At 39.8% G+C, this 18,109-nt stretch overlaps 1 long non-coding RNA gene across 1 annotated transcript; it reads left to right on the top strand.

Moving 5' to 3' along the window:
• Positions 1 to 14,202: 14,202 nt before the first annotated feature.
• Positions 14,203 to 17,043, top strand: LOC147644344 (uncharacterized). The gene is made up of 2 exons (XR_015270556.1): positions 14,203 to 15,640; positions 16,569 to 17,043. It is a non-coding gene; the product is annotated as an uncharacterized LOC147644344 (long non-coding RNA).
• The last annotated feature ends 1,066 nt before the right edge of the window (positions 17,044 to 18,109 follow it).

Here is an 18,109-nt window from a genome sequence, read left to right as displayed (position 1 = left end):
GCCTGGTGCCTGCTGCCAGCTGCAGACACAGATACAGCCACAGATACAGATACAGATACAGCTAGGAAAAAGATATGGAAACAGAAACGAGTTGCCACCAATACCAACCAACAACCAACAACCAACAACCAGTTTGTCGCACACAGATACACAGATACGCTTGCAGGCAACAACAACAAGCAGCAACATTAACAGCTACATCCATACAGACACGGATACGGATACGGATGCGAAGCACCACCATACCAGGCCACTGGTTACGGGGTGGGCGTGGTTGCTACTCGCTGCCCCTACAGACATCTCGCTCTGACCCATGACGGGGTAGCTTTGCTGCTCTTGCTGCCATCTCTTTTCAGCGCATGCGGTGGTGGCATTGCCTTCACGGGTCACATTTAAATGAATTGTACATAAGACCCACACACACACACACACACACACACACACGCACACAACTTATACAGTTGCAATTGCAGGATAACAACGGGGCTTATTCCAGGGGTTTCAACGGAGTACCGAGGGGGGAGGTAGCTCAGATATTGATAAAGAAATCAAATAAAACAAGCGAGCAGCAGCCTGACAGGCAGCCACACAGCCGCACAGTGGAACCAAATCAAGAGGATTACGTTTATTTCTTAGCAAAGCAAATTAAATGGAACTTGTTTGCTTAAGTGATTGCCTCATATCAGTGGTTCTTCACTGAACGATTATAAGAAATATCTCATATTTCAATTAGTTTCCACTAAGTAGGAGAAAAGTTAATAGAATAAGTCGTTATTTTATTTATTTATAATTTTAAAATATTATTTTATAAGCGAGAGAGATGCCTTATGTTCTAGCATATCATATAAAAGCTGGAAGATCTTCGGAAACATTTAATAAGCAAAAGTAAACTGAAATCTTTAATGGGTTTTCTTACCAAGACAAAGTTTTGACAAAATCCAAAAGATAAAAATCGTTTAGATACTCTGTATCCTAAGCTACCCAAGTTACATTATATACTATATGGAGCATTGGAGCACTTAAATATTATTTCAAAACAAATTAACTTTGAAATAATCTAATCCATAATAATAAGTAAGAGAAGGCACTGTTAGTTCAGATTCTTAGAAGCGAATTTCTAACCCATTAAAATGTATATTAATACATCGTTCTGGGACACCATAAAAATACTAAAAATCAATTCAAAATTTTGTTTCTTTATAATCTTTTGTTGAATTGATTTCGCTCCACAGTAACCATAGCATATTGTATAAGTGTAGCAAAATGTTTGACACCATGTGGTCTGGCAACCTCTACTGCCGCCTCGCTCCGTCCCGTCCCGCGGCTCCTCCATTTCCCCCACTACCACTACGGCTGCTCCTGCTGCCTCCTGTAAGCCATCTCCTTATGCCAGGACGACCGAACCTCCAACCCACCTCCGTCCTTGAGCCCAGGCATGTACATACATATACGAGCGTATATAACCGAACACACAAAATCACGTTTTCATTTTGGCAAAAAGGGAACTTTTGATTATGCCCGGCGAATGAATAAGGGAAATATTCACAAGCAAAAGTTTTTATTGTGGCGCTGTCACTGGTGTGGGCTTTAGCAGTGGTTTCTTTCTTTTTCGGTGGTGCTTCATCATACTCGGGGCTTGACAGGATCCGGAAATACCCAGGTGGGATGGTGTCAGGGTGGTGGGGAGGCGGGAGAACACGCTAATGTATCGTTCGCGCTTTGTCCGGAGTGTTAACAGATTAGTTGTTTACATGCCACAAGTAAATGAGTTTTCAAAACGTAGCCGAAGGGGCTTCAAAGGCACCGCGCTTGCCACCGTGCCACCTTACATTACCTCCCCCCCATTAACAGCTCCCTTGCACAATCGCTGTAAAAGTGTGAAAGTATATACATTTGTATATGTGTGCATGTACTGAGCACGCATACAAACACGCGAACATCGCCATTGCTGGCTGACTCTGTCTCTTTCCAACACCCCCAAGTGCTGATATGCCCACCCCCTACACTGAAATAAAAAGGAATGTCTTATAGACTTTAATATAGATTTTTGTATATACGCTGTGAAAGAGTCATTTCCGACCCCATAAATCATATATATTCTTGATCAGAATTAAAATCCAAGACGATCTAGTCATGTCCGGTCGAAAAATAAATTTTGAAATTTTTTTTGAAATTGCAAAATTTTATAAGGGGTTACATCGTTAAAATTGTCTAAAATTGGTAAAAATTTGGATTTTTTAAAATTTTAATTTGAGTATACAGATTTATTAACCTATTAAAAACTAACATAGGACAGCTTTCCGAATTAAAATTAATGCTCTTTTGGCTGAGTTATGAGTTTTTTAAACTTTGATTTGTTGAACAAATTGTCATAAAAATATAAATATGTAATAACGACTTAAAAATGGTATTATAGTTTTAGTCAGACGCTTTTAATTCAGTGAAAGAGTCATTTCCGACCCCATAAATCATAAATATTCTTGATCAGCATTTAAACCTGAGTCGATCTAGCCATCTCCGGCCAAAAAATAAAATTTTGAATTTTTTTCAAAATTTCAAAATTTTATAAGGGGTTACATCATTAAAATTGCGAAAAATTGTCAAATTTTTTTCTGAAATTTAAATTATGCAGATTTATTACCCCAACAAAAACTAACATAGGGCTGCTTTCCGAATTAAAATTAATGCATTTTTGGCGTAGTTATGAATTTTTTAAACTTTGATTTGTCCAGAAAATTGGCATATAGTATACATAAATTTATATATAAAGAATGCAAATATTTTAAGCTTAAGCAATTTCCGCTTGGATCTTATAATTCAATTGCAAAACTGAAAGGGTATATAATCTTTGGCTTACCAAAGAAAGTTTCCTTTCTTTTTGCAATAATATTTTCATCGTAACATATTCATAATTCAATTACCTCTCTTTGTTACTATTTCATTGTAATATATTTTTTCAGTGTACCTTCATACCCCACTCCCTTGCCCCTGCAACCACCCACCCGCTCGGGTCTTGTTAAATCTGAACGATGACTTTTTGAGTAGTTGGTTGAACATTTTGGACAATTGCATTACGTGAGCGTTGCAAACGCTGCTCTGCCAGTGAGCGAATGTGTGTGTGCCGTATTATGTATGTACGAGTGTATGGGTGTATCAGACATCACATAGATACAGCTACAAGCGAGATACATCGACTCGAAAAATGATAGCGCACGCATTGCGCCAGCTCCCACATGGCCACATTATGTGCTGCCCCCCAGAGCTGCTTCCTCTGCCTCTGTACCCGTGTCTCCACCACCCGATGTCCTCTGAAAGCGCTCATTATGGTATCGATCACCTTTCATGCGCCACAATTGGGAGCGGAGTAAGAGATACAATCGAATCATGGATACACAGGCGCAGAGATACAAGCCGGAATGCAAATGTAATAATGTAAGAGCCTGGGGGTATTCTGGAGTCGTAAAAGGATGCAAATAATACAGGGAGAACAGAAATATAATCGCATCTTATCTTATTTTTGTAACGAAATCAGTTTTTACAATTGTATATTTAGATATTTCTATACACTATAAAATAAATGAGGGAATGGTCAAGAACTTTAAAGTATCTTTCAGATATATCAACCTAACCACGAGAGAACACATAAGGGAGTACGTTAATGACATCTTAAAACTAATCAATTTTCTAGCTTCGGAAAGATAATGCCTAAGCTAATGATAACATTCTTCTTTAGATCTTTAGATTCTTAACATAACCAAGAATCGTATTAAATTAGTTACTAAAATATACATTGCTGAATCAACAAAGCTCAGCTCAGCTCCCTTTAGTGACTTCTCCTGCGCCTTGAAAACTTCAAAAAGCAATCGCAATCCCATTTGAATTGCCTAACGAACCATGGAATTTGGAATCGTTTGGAGTACTCCCCGAGTTGAGCGTATAATGTCATATTGTTGACAATTGCGCTTGCGGTGCTAATCAAAATATCCAACTCCGTGGAACTCCGGCGGATTGAGCTTGCTCCCTCGAAGTGTGTCACTGGTCCAATCGAATCATACGCCCAGTGGTCCATTAAATGACAAAATTTGCTCACCAAGGCGGGCTCCTGGCTTCACTCACCCTTTTTTGGGAAGACAGACAGCTATGAGCTGTGTAATTAGGCCAAAAATGCACACTGTTATGGCCCGCTCGTATTCGTTTTGCAAAAACAATTAAAAGGTAATTAAAAGCAATTTTTTTTTTGATAATCGCTTGGGCAGGCTTTAAAGGCTTTACCCGCTGGCCACACAAAGGCAACCGCAATCAACAAAGGACAACCACATTTGGCTGGCTCTTTTGTGGGGAGCCCGCGGCCAGAAAGTAAATGTCTATTATTGCAGTCTAGTGTGCTCTGCCTACATATGGTGGCAGGAACAGGAGATGGAGCTGGAGATGGAGCTGGAGCTGGGGATGACCTCCCCGAAAAAGCTCATGTAATTTAAATGTACTCTGCTTTTTTTTTGTAGTTTCGGGTTTTCCACCCTCCGGCACTGGCCTTTGTCTGCGCCTCAATTTGTTTAAGATAATTTAATCTGATTCCATGTACCTGAATATTTGAATATTTATATGGGTGACAGTGGAACGAAGAGGGTTGTTTTGTGGCAAATGCCACACTGGATATCCCGAGAGCGTTGAGGGAAAGCAACACCTCAATGTCAATCATACTTTATTGTATTTAATTTTTTATTGGTGTTCCCAAGGAGCAACTTATTTTTAACCATAACTGACCCAAGTGTCTGTGTGTGTGTACTAATATTGTAATATATTTACGAGGACCCCACATGGTGAGGTCCTTCAAAAAGGGATCCAAATTCAATTTAAACCTTACACAAAATCGCATTTCCTTTTGTCCGTTTTCTGCTTTGTGATTTTTGCTTTCGGAGTTCGTTAACCTAGCCCGAAGGTTATGAAATATTTGGCAGAAATACCTAAAGGAAGGAATAACAACAAAACTTGGTAATTAAAAGGTTTTGTCGCTGAAAATATTTAATATTTTAATTTATACGAAATTCAATAAATCGAGAAAGGGAATGAGACGAAGTGAAAAAGCAGGAATCGCCGGCTCAGTGATTGAGAATGAAGATGAAATAACTTTATAAGCAAGTGGCAAAGACCAAGATGGAATCGGGAGGGAGTCCCAGGATGTGGAATCGATGATGAAAGATCGGCGCTGTGGCCAGGTATTCGTTTAATTTACATCGTTCTTGCTGCTCCAGCTCCAGCTTCAGCTTCTGTTCCTGTTCCTGCAGACGCGCCGGCGTTTAGAGCGGAGTCCCTCGAGAGGAGCCTAGAGGAGTGCCGAGTCCCAAGTCAAACTTAAAGTTGCAGTCACATTTTTATACCTATCACTTGATGGGGACTAAGGGTATTATATATTTTGTGTCGGTATGTTTAGTAGCAGAAGGAATATATTCTACAGAATTCAAGAAACCTCGGGCAATATAAGTTAAATATATATTCCGAGCTATGTCGGTAAGCATGGAGAGCAGTGTCTTAAGGAAGGACCTTCCAAAAGCTTCACTCCTTTCTTGGACTCATTTTCGAGTGCCTTAAGATCCCTCAGATACAATTGTATAGACACTTATTATTTGATTATGGAAGTCCTTTCCTAGGGTTTCCTGATTACAGGACATCTCAGAGTCGTTTCCGTTGACAATATCAAAACCTACAAGTCTCTCTCCTGGTGCGATTGGGCTGCATTCCATAGTCATAAGGCCGATGTCGGCTGCGGCGGCCCCAAGAAATATCTTTGGGCATTAGGTTGCGCAGGAATGCCAGCGATTCGTGGCAAATGTATTGAGCTGCATTTAATAATTATGATGGGGACATGGTCAGCGGACAGAGTCGCACTCCCAGACCTTACTTTTTGGCTGTTCTGTTCCGCCTAATGGATATGTCAGACAGCGACGGCGACGGCGACGGCTGGCGAGCAGCTCAGTGTCATCTGCTCGCCCATCGGGATCAGGAGCAGGAGCAGGAGCAGGAGATGGTGCTGTAGGGAGCTGAAGCATTTGGACGCGGCTACTGTTTGGTCAGCACTGCGCATATTAATCAACGCAGCGAAGGCGCAGAGCTGGCAGGAGGACGAGCATCCTCATCATCATCGTCAGACCCCAGCATCGTCAAGTGATACGCGGCACGGAACATGCGTGAAATCTTCTGGCCAGAGAAAGATTAAGACGAGACAGAGGCGGTCAAGAGAAGGGGCTAGGTGAACTTAAAGTATAGAAAGGTGTTTAGGATTCAGTAAAGGATATAAATTTGAAGAATTTCTAAATATTTTATTGAGACTGTGAGTAAAACAATAGTTAAGAAAAGAACCTAGAGATCCTTGATGAAAATATAATTTTCAAAGGTTACTTCAGGATATTCTATAAATCAAATCAAATAAGCATAAACTATAAGTATTAAGTATTTTCTTTTTTGTTTGTAACATTTATAGGATCGAAATAATTTGAAATCGGGTTGTGTTACTTCCTAAGACTCCCCTGTTACTACGCCCCTGTCTTGTCCTGAACGTGTTTACCTACCTGTGTGTGTGTATACTTACCTGTATGTGCTCTGAACTTTTTGCGACAGTTCCACCAGTCGTGCCACTTTTGATATTGCCATCGCCACGCAAAAAGTGTGAAATTGTCGGACTACTGGCGGAGCAGCCACCAATTGGACGAGGAGTGCGACTCCGGAGCGGACGTTTCGCCTGGTGGTTTAATTAAGTCATTAACACCAGGACTGCCAGTGGGGAACTTCGGTTTCTCCCATCTTTCATCCTCTACACCTCTCAGGCTCTTTGTCCCTGGACACAATATCGAATTTGCCATATTTGGTCAAAATAATCGAACCGAAAATGGTCTGTGGAAGCGATACTGCTGCCCATAAATATATATAAATTATGCATGCGAAATGTAACTATAGTTGATGGCTGGTCGGGATGGGGAGGTGCTCCATCAACCAGGTAGCACATCCATCAATGCGAATGACATGCCGCTGCCATGAGAATCACATTTGGATTCCGAATCGGAATCGGGGTTGTCTAACAAGCGCTAAGTGGATAATTACTGCGATAGCTGCCTGCCAGCTCGGATTGTCTTAATCGGTGCTAAAAAGCATTTATTATACTGTGCATACTCCCAGTAATCACCACTAATGATCGATGCTCTGGTTTTGCATGTCGCCCGTCGATCGTTGGTGAAGAAAACCAACGGATTACAGTGGAAACTCAATAGGGGGTCCAATAGAAATAGCTTCAATATAAATAGGAGGATAGGAGTTTGGCGGTTTTATAGCAAATTTAATTAACAATTTATTAATAATAAATTTCTGTACCTTAAATCAATAGATGTACTCCCTTGGGAAATCGAACAAGTTGTTTCACAGTGAAAGCTGGAATTATAAAACTCTTTTAGCATTATAATACATTTTATCTATTACCAACAAAGATTGATTTATTCATTTTCATTATATATTATAACATATATCTTATTAATATTAATTAAATAAAATTGAGTTAAACTCTTTCAGTAAATGAGGATTCTGGTAGTATGCTGATGTGGTATAATTTACATACATATTTATTGTATTCAAAATAATGAATTGCCGAGTTTCTATTGAGTTGAAGGCAATGGATCCTAAGCTCTATTTGCTTTAACTAAATACAAATTGATTGGGAGTTATTTCTATTTTGGTAGGTTTTGATTTTTGAACACAAGTTGTCCATAATACAGTCAAGCGGGGTAACATTTCTATAACAATTTTTATTGCATACATTTCAGGGCATTTAAAAGCGGGTTCTTTGATCTTTGACTTGAAGCTTAAATAAATCACCCAAAAATGTAAATTATATTTATATTGAAGTAAAACTAATAGGACTTCCATAATAAAATATGTAATGATGAAATTATTTAAAGAAACCAATTTTTTTGCGTTTGGGGGCTTAATAAATAAATATTTCGGGCCTGCAAGACGCACGTTTTAATCTGAAATACTTTTAAGAAGTTTATAAATTATATTAAAATGTGTTTTTAAGCAAACTTAAAATATTTAAAGAATTACCTCTGTACGATTAATGTCCCTTCAAGATAGTTTTTACTGTTGACGCAAAAAGAAGAGCGCTCAATTATAAACTAGCCGTTGACGGGCTAGAGGTGGAGTGTCAATTAATGATCCCTCTCCTCCTTCTCCAATCCCTCCGCCTTCATCTCCTCCTCCTCCCTCTCCTTCTCATCTTCCTTCTCCATTTCCCGCTTCCTCGCGCTCTTCTGGGCAACAAAGGAAACGTCAAACAGCGCGTCAAATGCGCAATGAGCTTAATTCGATGCGCCTGCGCACCACTTACTGCCTACTCTTTCTCACACCCGCCGACATCCTATGCTCCTCCCGTTCTCACGCGCCGTAGCGCTTCGTCAATTGCCGTTGATTGCCTTTGTTTTATGAGCAAAGACAGTGATACACTGAGAGAAAATATTACCTAAATAACACACAAAATAAAGCAGATTTCATTTATTATCAGGGTAAGTTTAGGGACTCAGAGTTGTGAGATTAATAAGAAACTTATTATAATATATAAAATTATGTTGTGTTGTTTTTTTTTTTAAGTGTTTCCGTGGTTACCAAGATGTAGATATTGACTTCTCTCTCCCTCTGGCCCCCTCATGAACTCCATTTAATTGAACGGTACCGCTGTTTTGTTGACATTTGCCGTACTTTGTGCGCTCTACGTGGAATTATAAATTGTTGTTACGCCCACCCAGGGCAACCGCCGCTGCTGCCTTTTGTTTTCTTTTTTGGCCAGAGGGAGCGATCACCTTCTTCCGACCATTCTTCTTGGCCATGGCTCATTAGGAGTGGTCCGATGTTGAGTTGTGGCCGGAATCGAAATGGAACTGTGCCACACAGCCCGGCTATTAATTAGATAAGTATCTTGAGAAATTGCCCATTTTCAAATAGTCGTCGAGCATTCGCGTAATTAGATTTGCTTTTCACAACATTTACGTTGGGCGCGGCCAAGTGGAGTGGATGGAGTGGCTTCAAGTGGACCGGAGGTGGGGCAGGAGACGGAGCTGGAAGGTGCTGGGCTGGGGCTATAGTGGAGCCAAGTGCTGCCCAGGTCATGATGGTCATATGCGTGATGACAGCGTGAGAATATAGTTATGTGAATTGGATTTAAACATAATTAAAGTAAGTCACACTAAGATGAAATATATTGTGTCCAAGTTAGGATCTGGAAATAGTATCTTTTATATTAAAGAATGTATTTTAAAGATAAACCTCTTTCATAAACAGTTTGTTTTTATACCCTTACAGGCTAATTTAATATTAGTCAGAAGCTTGTAAATCTGTGAAGGAGTCATTTCCGACCCTATATATCATATATATTCTTGATCAGAATCAACAGGCGAATCGATCTAGTCATGTCTGGTCAAAAAGTACATTTTCGAAAAATTTTCGAAATTTCAAATTTTTACAAGGGGTTACATCATTAAAATTGTCAAAAATTGACCAAATTTTTAATTTTCTGAAAATTTTATTTGAGTATGCAGATTTATTAACCTATTAAAAACTAACATAAGACAGCTTTCCGAATGGAAATTAATGCATTTTTGTTTTAGTTATGAGTTTTTAAAACTTTGATTTGTTAAGAATATTGTCATATAAAAATATTAATAAATACCGATTCAAAGATTGTAAATAGTTAACCTTAGTTATGATCGAATTCCATAGCATATCATATTATCATATAATTCAATTACGAGCTGCAGGGATATATATACTTCAGACATTGAAGATAGTTCTATTCTTGTTCAATTTATGTCTGTAATATATATGATACTTACAAAAAATATATAAATAATAGTCCTATTAGCAGTAGGTATAATATAATTGTTTAGCAATTATTATCTTTATGTTTTAGTCACTTAAGAATATCACAAGTATCTAAAATAGGACATTTAATAGGCAAAGAAAGTGTAATATTTCCATACCTTCTTTAAAAATTATAAATTTAATATTTAATTAACTTAAGGTAAATGGTCACAACCTATCGTGACTCACGTGTGCAGAGTACCAGTGATCACGCGGTCACCTCTAGGGCCCACGGGTCCCGTGGCCCGTTGATTGCATTTGGCGGCAGCGACTCAACTAACTTGGGCGATTAATCATCACCCAGAGCCGCGTCCCGGGCCGGGCTCGGATCCGAGGCAGAGGCTACTGACATTAGCCGGCCATGTGTTTATGCCGCTTTGCGGTTTGTCGCAATTTATGAGGTGATAATTATTCATCGCGAGCCGCAGAACTGTCATAATATTGTAATTAACATTGGGCCAGCAATGAAATTAAACGCATTTGATTGCAATTTGGCGTTGTGTCGCTGCCCGGGCACTTTCTCCCTGGCCAACCAGGGATTATGGCCATTAGATCCGGCCATGTCCAGACCAAGTTGGTTTCCTTATTGACTTTAAATCCAAAACGGAAATAAAACAAAGCCGCAATGGCAGAGGACACCAAGTCAATCGATCGATAGAAAAAAAATCTAGGGAAAATGTGTAGGAAAAACTGAATACAAATCAAATTCCAAAGCCGTAAACTAATCACGAAAAAGGAAGCAGAGAAAAGGAAGCAGTAAAACGAGAGGACACTCTGTATGCAGTTTTCCAAGTCAACAAAATCCTTGGAAATAGGAGAAGCTATGTGAGGTTCTTGAAGAGATTTGAGGTTTCCAGATAGGAAAGAGGAGGCTCTGATTGCTCCTTTAAAAAGCAGCTGCCTTAAACATATAGTAACTCCCATGATTGCTTATTAATAAACTTGTGGATTATCATAATTAGCTTTGTTAATTTTGCACAAATATGGTAACCTAATTCCTCCCCGATAAACTAACCCCTAACTAATGGGAAAGTCCTCAATGCTACCCCTCCCAGGACTCTGGACTATGTAAATTGACTCATCCATATAGTCAGTGGACTCCGACTGAGTTTCAGATTATGCCGAATGCCGTAATTCGAACTCGAGCACAAAATACTTCCACCTTGTTTCTACTTTTCCCCTGAATCTCCTTCTTTTTTTTGTGCTATGAATGGAATTTATTGTATTGTGCCTGGGCTCTGCTAATGGCATAATGCATATAGTAGTACCTTCCCTGAATCCCGGCACAACAGTAACTGATTTTTTAATTTCATTATGGCGCACAATAGGCGTTCCGGCAGCCGACCCGTTGGGCAGGATCTGAGGGCTGGCGCAGGATCAGGACCTGGCAGAGGCAAATTGTTGCCATTTAATGTGGCTGCCCGGCTGCCATTGCATTGGCCTCTGGAAGGGCGTGAGCCTGCCTCCAGGAACATGCACATATAAACCATATAATGTGCGCAATTTCAATTTATTTGTATTGCAAAGTCGGGTCGCCGGAGTGGAACCAGGGGCTGGGTCCTTGCGGAGTACTCTGGGCTCTAACACGGCCTTTGTGGCATTCTGATTCTGTTGCCACTCGGAGGGTGGTTTTTGTTGCCTGCCGACCAAAGTGGGCGGAATGGAGTGGGCCAGGGAGTGGGAGCAAGAGTGGGAGTGGTTTCTAACGCCCTGGCGACGCCATTTCCAAAAGAAAACATTACAAATTCAGCGAACAGGGGCGTAGTTGAAATGGAATAGAGGGGGTATTGAAGAGGTGTTATTTTATTTCAAATGTATAATAAATATGACAAGAAAAGAAAGTAACTTCGGGAAACGGAAGTTAATATACTTTTTGAAATATTTTTTTAAATATTTGTTCCAAAAGGAAATCGATCATCAAAAAATTCACTTTGTTTTAATCTATATTTATCGTGATTTTTATATAATATTTTTTGCAAAAATATCAATGTTTAAAAATGTCATAACAAAGCCAGAAATGCATTAATTGCAATTCGGCAAGCTGTTCTGTGCTAGTTTTTAATAGGTTAATAAATCTGCATACACAATTTGAAATTTTAAAATATTCAACATTTTGCCAATTTTTGACAATTTTAACGATGTAACCCCTTATAAAATTTTGAAAAAATGGTCAATAATTTTTTTCTTTCCTACATGCCTAAAAAGATTCCCCAGTTCATGCTGATCAAGAATATATATGGTTTATAGGGTCGGAAATGACTTCTTCACTTCATTGCAAGCTTTTGACTGATACTATAATACCCTAAAGCTAAATTTTCTCCTTCAGTGTTTTTAAGACTTTCACCAAATTCCATTTGCTAATAATATGTATGTATGGAAAGCCTAGCGTTAAGTGCAGATCTTGGAATATATTCTGATCTTTAAATCCTTAGAATGCTTTATAAAATGCTTTTAACCCTTTAATAATATCGATACTATAATGGCGTATCTTAAAAATTAGACTCAATTCGAAGTCTGATTGCCGTTGCCAAATTGGACCCCCCTTAAGGTTGGCTGTACTCCCCGGTGCTTAACCCCCGACTGCCGTCTCCGTGGCACAATCGCAATCAGCTCACGTACTCGATGTGCTACAAAATGACTTTCAGGCCATGTAACTGGCTGCTCTGCGGATGGGTCAGACGGAACAGATGGACCAGGATGACGCCCATTCGGGGGTTCCATTGAATTGGGATGTCATGAAGTGGGAACCGGAGCCCCTGCTCTTCCTCCAGTCCCCCTACTTGATGCCACTCCAGTTGCCGGCCAGTGAACATGTTGGAAATCACATAATGTGTCATTTAATAATCAAGCTCAATATTGACAGCGACACAACGCAACAATGCTGTGTGGCAGCGGCAGGGGCAGAGGAGGGGCAAAAAAGTAGTACAACAATCCCGCCATTAGGCATAAATTCATTTGCGTTTGTATGTTCATTGCGTGTATGTACATATGTATACTCGAGTGTGTCGCACAGCTGCCGCCATTGGCACAATCGCACATCTATGGGCACTCTTCACATTCATATGCTTCCCTCACCCCGACCCCGAACCCGAATACGACATCACTTCATCTCATCGCACAACATCCCATGGCATCGCATCTCAATCGCTGTGTGTGAATCCCTGCGGCCGGCTCTTCCTGCTCGCTGCCTGGAAATGGAATAAAAAAAGTTAAATAAACCTTAAATGAAAAATTCAACTCAATTGAATTCGTTAGCTGGAAATGTCGTTCCTCCTTGTTACTTCGTCGCCATTCCCTGCAACATTCCCGGCTCCGGGGGCTGATCATCGTCATCGTCATCATCGTTGTCGTTGTCGTCAGTGCCCATCAATGTCATAGAGAGCGGGCCTGGAGCTGGACTCTCCTGGTCTCGCCTCGCCAGGCCATTGTTGGGCTTGTCACCGGCAATGTCCTGTGGCTCTGCCAAATCCCATCGGAAGGATGCCTTTTGAATAGAGCTTTAAAAGTGTTTGAATAGTTTCCGCTTAGGGATAGATACGCAGACCATTTAGGATGGGATAATATTTTACAGATATATTAAAAACGTTGATTCATTCTGAAGAAACTTTAGAGTGGATTTAAAGTTTAGTTTCATTTAAAATGGGTTGTAAAATTTCATTGTTGATTTAATCGAGTCAAAGTACATTCAATAATCGGAACATTGAAGAACTTTAATAAAGCAAAGATACGATAAATTTATTATTAAAAGATTCCAATTTTGCTATGCATTTTATAAAAATCAATGAAGCAGCATAAGGCATAATAAACAAGAAAGTAAACTAATAAAATTTCGTTAAGCCAAGTTATTGAAATATGTATCTTTGAATCCACATTTATCGATATTTTTATATGGAAAATTTTTAAACAAATCAAAGTTTCAAAAACTCATAACTAAGCCAAGAAGGTATTAATTTTACTTCGGAAAGCTGTCCTATGTTAGTTTTGAATAGGTTAATAAATCTGCATACTCAAATAAAAATTTCAGAAAATTAAAAAATTTCCAAATTTCTGCAAATTTTAATGATGTAACCCCTTATAAAAATTTGAAATTTCGAAACATTTTCGAAAATGTACTTTTTGACCAGACATGACTAGATCGATTCGGCTGTTGATTCTGATCAAGAATATATATGATATACAGGGTCGGAAATGGCTACTTCCCAATGTTTTAAGCTTCTAACTATAATTAGAATACCCTGGAAGGGTATAATTTAATTGTTAAATTAATTAATGCATCTGTTAAAGATGGAGAAGGTATCATGACGGAAATATTCAATGATATATTTATAGCTTTCTCTGATTTATTTATAGTTTTAAAATTAATTACTTCATAGATTATATTTTTAATCTTATCTTTAATTAAACACAGCAATTTGTTGATTAGACTTGAAATTAGCAGCGCAAGTTTCTATTTATTCGTGTCCAAGCTTATAGCTTTTGTAAACATGAAAATATTAGCGATTTGACCCAACACCGGTAGTTGCTCGTTGGTACTTCGCAGTTGGTAGCTGGCAGTTGTCCGCCGGACAGGTAGATAGGTAGGTGGTGTGCCTGTGTACCTGTGTTTTCTCACACAAAAGGGATAATAAGATACTTTCCGAGTCCGCTCCACAATTGCGATGACGGCGGGATGATGATGATGATGATGATGATTGTGGCGATAATGACGGCGATGATACGGCAGAAATGAGCGGCCCGAATGGATGCCAATGGAGAGCAGCAGGAAGGGCACAACGGAGCAGCAGAGCGCAGAGCGCAGAGCGGGTCAGAGAGGAGCTGCTGGAAGAGGGAGGCAGAGAATAGAGCGCCTGTCAGCGCTACCGTTCGTATAGGGCGGGGGTGTGGGTGCGACGCCCGACAAATTGCCATTTACACCACTTGCCAAGACAGCAGTTACATCTGCAGGCCAGAGCAACAACAACAACAACAACAACAGTAAAGATAACAGCGAGAACAAGTGGCGCACACACACACACCGACACAGCTGCTACTTTGTGTGTGGAGTACATACATTTACTTTAGAACTGGGCTATACGGTTGTCTCGCTTTCTCTTACCAAGGGGCGTGACGACCTCTCACCACGCCCCCTTTGTCAATGGCAGCCACACTCAGGAGAAAGAGGGAGAGAGTAGAGAGTGGCAGAGAGTTTGAGTGCGGGTGAGTGAGAGAGAAGCACATAGCGCACATAGTCGTATCTCACGGATGCAGATACACGCACTCACTCGGTCACATTGTTGCTGCTGCAGCAGCTTTGAGTAGCTGCCGTTGACGTATTTTGAATAAATTTTAATTGAATTCGCACAATGAAACTGTTTACTTAACCTGCCACTTTGCCAGATGAGCTTCATCTCTGAGCGCCAATGCAAAGATACGCTTACATAGCTCCTCGTCTCGCCCGATCCTTCGCTGCTCAGGCGCTCTTGTCCTCCGCTAGCTGCATATGTGTCGGTTACCAAAAAAGGAGCTCCCAGTGGAGACGTGCGGGGGATGTGCTCGGGTCTTTGTTTTAATTACAGCTGCCGTCGGATTTGGTTTGTTAGCTGCTGTTAAATCCGCAGGAAGCCAGCTCTCCAAGTTTGCCGAATAGATATAACCCAATTAGACCCTGCCTCTGAGTGCCACGCCAAAGTTATATTGATATTGATTAATAACAATGGCAGCCCCCTAATGAACCATCGATTAAAATTCCTTCGATAAATGTCAGGTGAATTAATCTGTTACCTGCCACCGCACCAAGCCTGGCATTAAAAGTGCTCAAGTGCGGATTAATGAGCTCATTTTGACACCTCGTTTAGCTTGTATACTCGAAAACGTGAATTGAAATTTCTAAAACTAGTTTTGTTTATTTTAGAAAACTATTTTTTATGCAAAAAGCTTAATTTGTCATCTCGTTTGTATCCAGGTTTTGATATATGCCTTTCAAAAGATCTTTGTTATGCTTTTGACAGTGTTTTGATTAATTTTGTTAAGCTTTTAGTTACAGTCTCTAAAAACAATATGTAGGAAAACGTAGTATTTTGAGGCATACCTATATTTAAACCTTTTTTTTATAAAATCAATATTATCTCTTGCTCCCTTAATAAATGATTATAATTAATATTAAAATATCTATTAAAACCCTTTCAGTCATATCTATCTTTTCATTGAAAATTAAGTAATGTGATAACTCTTAAGTACTTGACACCATTTACAGCACTCGTAGTTCAAGGAACATCAAGTAAATAAGGAAACGCAGAGGACTCCAGCTCTCCAGCTCCTTTGGCGGTACACTCAGCTTCCGGTGCGCCACGAATCACGTGTCAGGTAAATGTGGCGCACAACACTCCTTCATTAAGTTAATAACAGTTTTCCAAGTACAAAGTGAAATGGCGAAATTCCGCTATACAATTTTTGTTGTTCACAGACCCCGGTCTCCGGTCCCCCGTCCCCTCGCGATTTTTGTGAGGCAACTGCAACTGTAACGCTGTAATTTGCCATCGCTTTGCCTTTTGATTCCTCAACGGTTTTGTTTGGTTTTGAATTACAGCCGCCAAGCCAGGTCTCTCAGTCCACGCCACCCTCAGCCTCAGCCTCAGCCTCACCCTCACCGAATTGTGTTTTACATCTTGATTATCTTCCGTTTGTTTATACAGGACTCACACACACACACACACACTACGCAAGGACACCCCACCATTAGCCGTGACGGAAGGAAAGTGAAACACAATTTCCATTCAAATCCATTCAAGGATAAGAAGTCAATCAGTCTTCAAAGTGTAAAGGATTTTGCACTTTGTTAAATTCAAAGTCCAACCTTATGCTGATTCTACACTGAAAGATATTGACTTATGGATTGATAGAAGAATTTAATATTTATTTTACTTTACAATTAAAATAACAACAGATATGATGTCAAAATATTGGATAACAGAATTATATGTTCCTCTAGTTTATTTCCTTAACCAAAAAACAACTATTAAATCGTTCAAACTTATAGTTCAAAGCTATCTTTTATGTTAATCTTAATCAAAATAAAATAGGAAACCCAATGAAAACCTTCTGTAAAACCTATTTCTATTCCATTTTCCTATGTATTCCATTCCGAAATAAATACTTCTACCAATCTTATCCCAATTTTCTCCTGTGCATCGCTCAACCTCTTGTCAGTGTCGTAAGCCACACTGCCACAGAGTAAGAATCAGACTAAGCCCGTTGCTCCAGCTGCCTGTGAACTTAATCCAAGGCCTGAGAAGCAACCCCAAGACGTTCGCCGGGCCAAAGGAATACCAAATTGAAACTGTGCGTACCGGCTGAAGGCGTCTTGCTGGCACGTGACCATGGGCTGGCCGAAAGGATCCAGCCAGACTGGTGGCTGGACGCTGGCGGGGAATGGGTTGAGCTGGTTGTTCTTCAATTACCCTTTCGACGACGCTCGCTCTCTCATACTCGTATTATGATAATCGCATCCTAATTGCGAGAAAATTACGCCCACGTGCGGCTGTAACCTGATCAGGATTGTCATCAAAGGCTAAAGCTGAAACAGGAGCAGGAGCGGGAACAGGAGCAGGAGCAGGAATTGGAGCAGGAACTGGAGCAGTCAGCTGACGAAGCATAGCCCAGGCATGAAACGCTTCATTGGATGCCAAAACATGACTACGGGTACCCATTACTTACACAATAAATAATATAATATACAACAAATAAAATAATACTATTGTTATATTCTCCTGCTGATCTGAGATAAGAATATATCAGAGATTGAGGTGAGAATTTGGCAGTGTCTGAGGTTGTACAACTCCATTTTCACAGCCACTTTTTACACAGGTTATATATACAAAAATATGCCACTATTCAATTAGTTAAAACCCTCTTTTGTTCACCGCTTTTTAAATAATTATTACAACGACGGATTCCACGAAATGTTGCTTACTATATTTATAGCTACATTTGTTAGGCAACATTTTTATAGCAACATTTAAACTGCTTTATAATACAAGCAGCAACGATAAGCAGTTTAACTCTGCTTTATCTAATTCTGAAATGATATTACACTGCATTGTCGACTTTGGAAACTGCTTTGTCGAACTGTTTTTCTTTAATAATGTAAAATACGGCCTCTACCGGCAGCAAAGCGAACTATTACATCTACATTTTCATCAAAGCTGACCACACTTCAGAAGCATACTGCTTAAAA

This window comes from Drosophila serrata, unplaced genomic scaffold, assembly GCF_035046125.1.
Source record: "Drosophila serrata isolate PLE 108 unplaced genomic scaffold, ASM3504612v1 contig_184, whole genome shotgun sequence".
In the NCBI taxonomy this organism is placed as follows: Eukaryota; Metazoa; Arthropoda; class Insecta; order Diptera; family Drosophilidae; genus Drosophila; species Drosophila serrata.
Note: the sequence above shows the minus strand (reverse complement) of the source record. Positions and strands in the feature narration are given on the sequence as shown.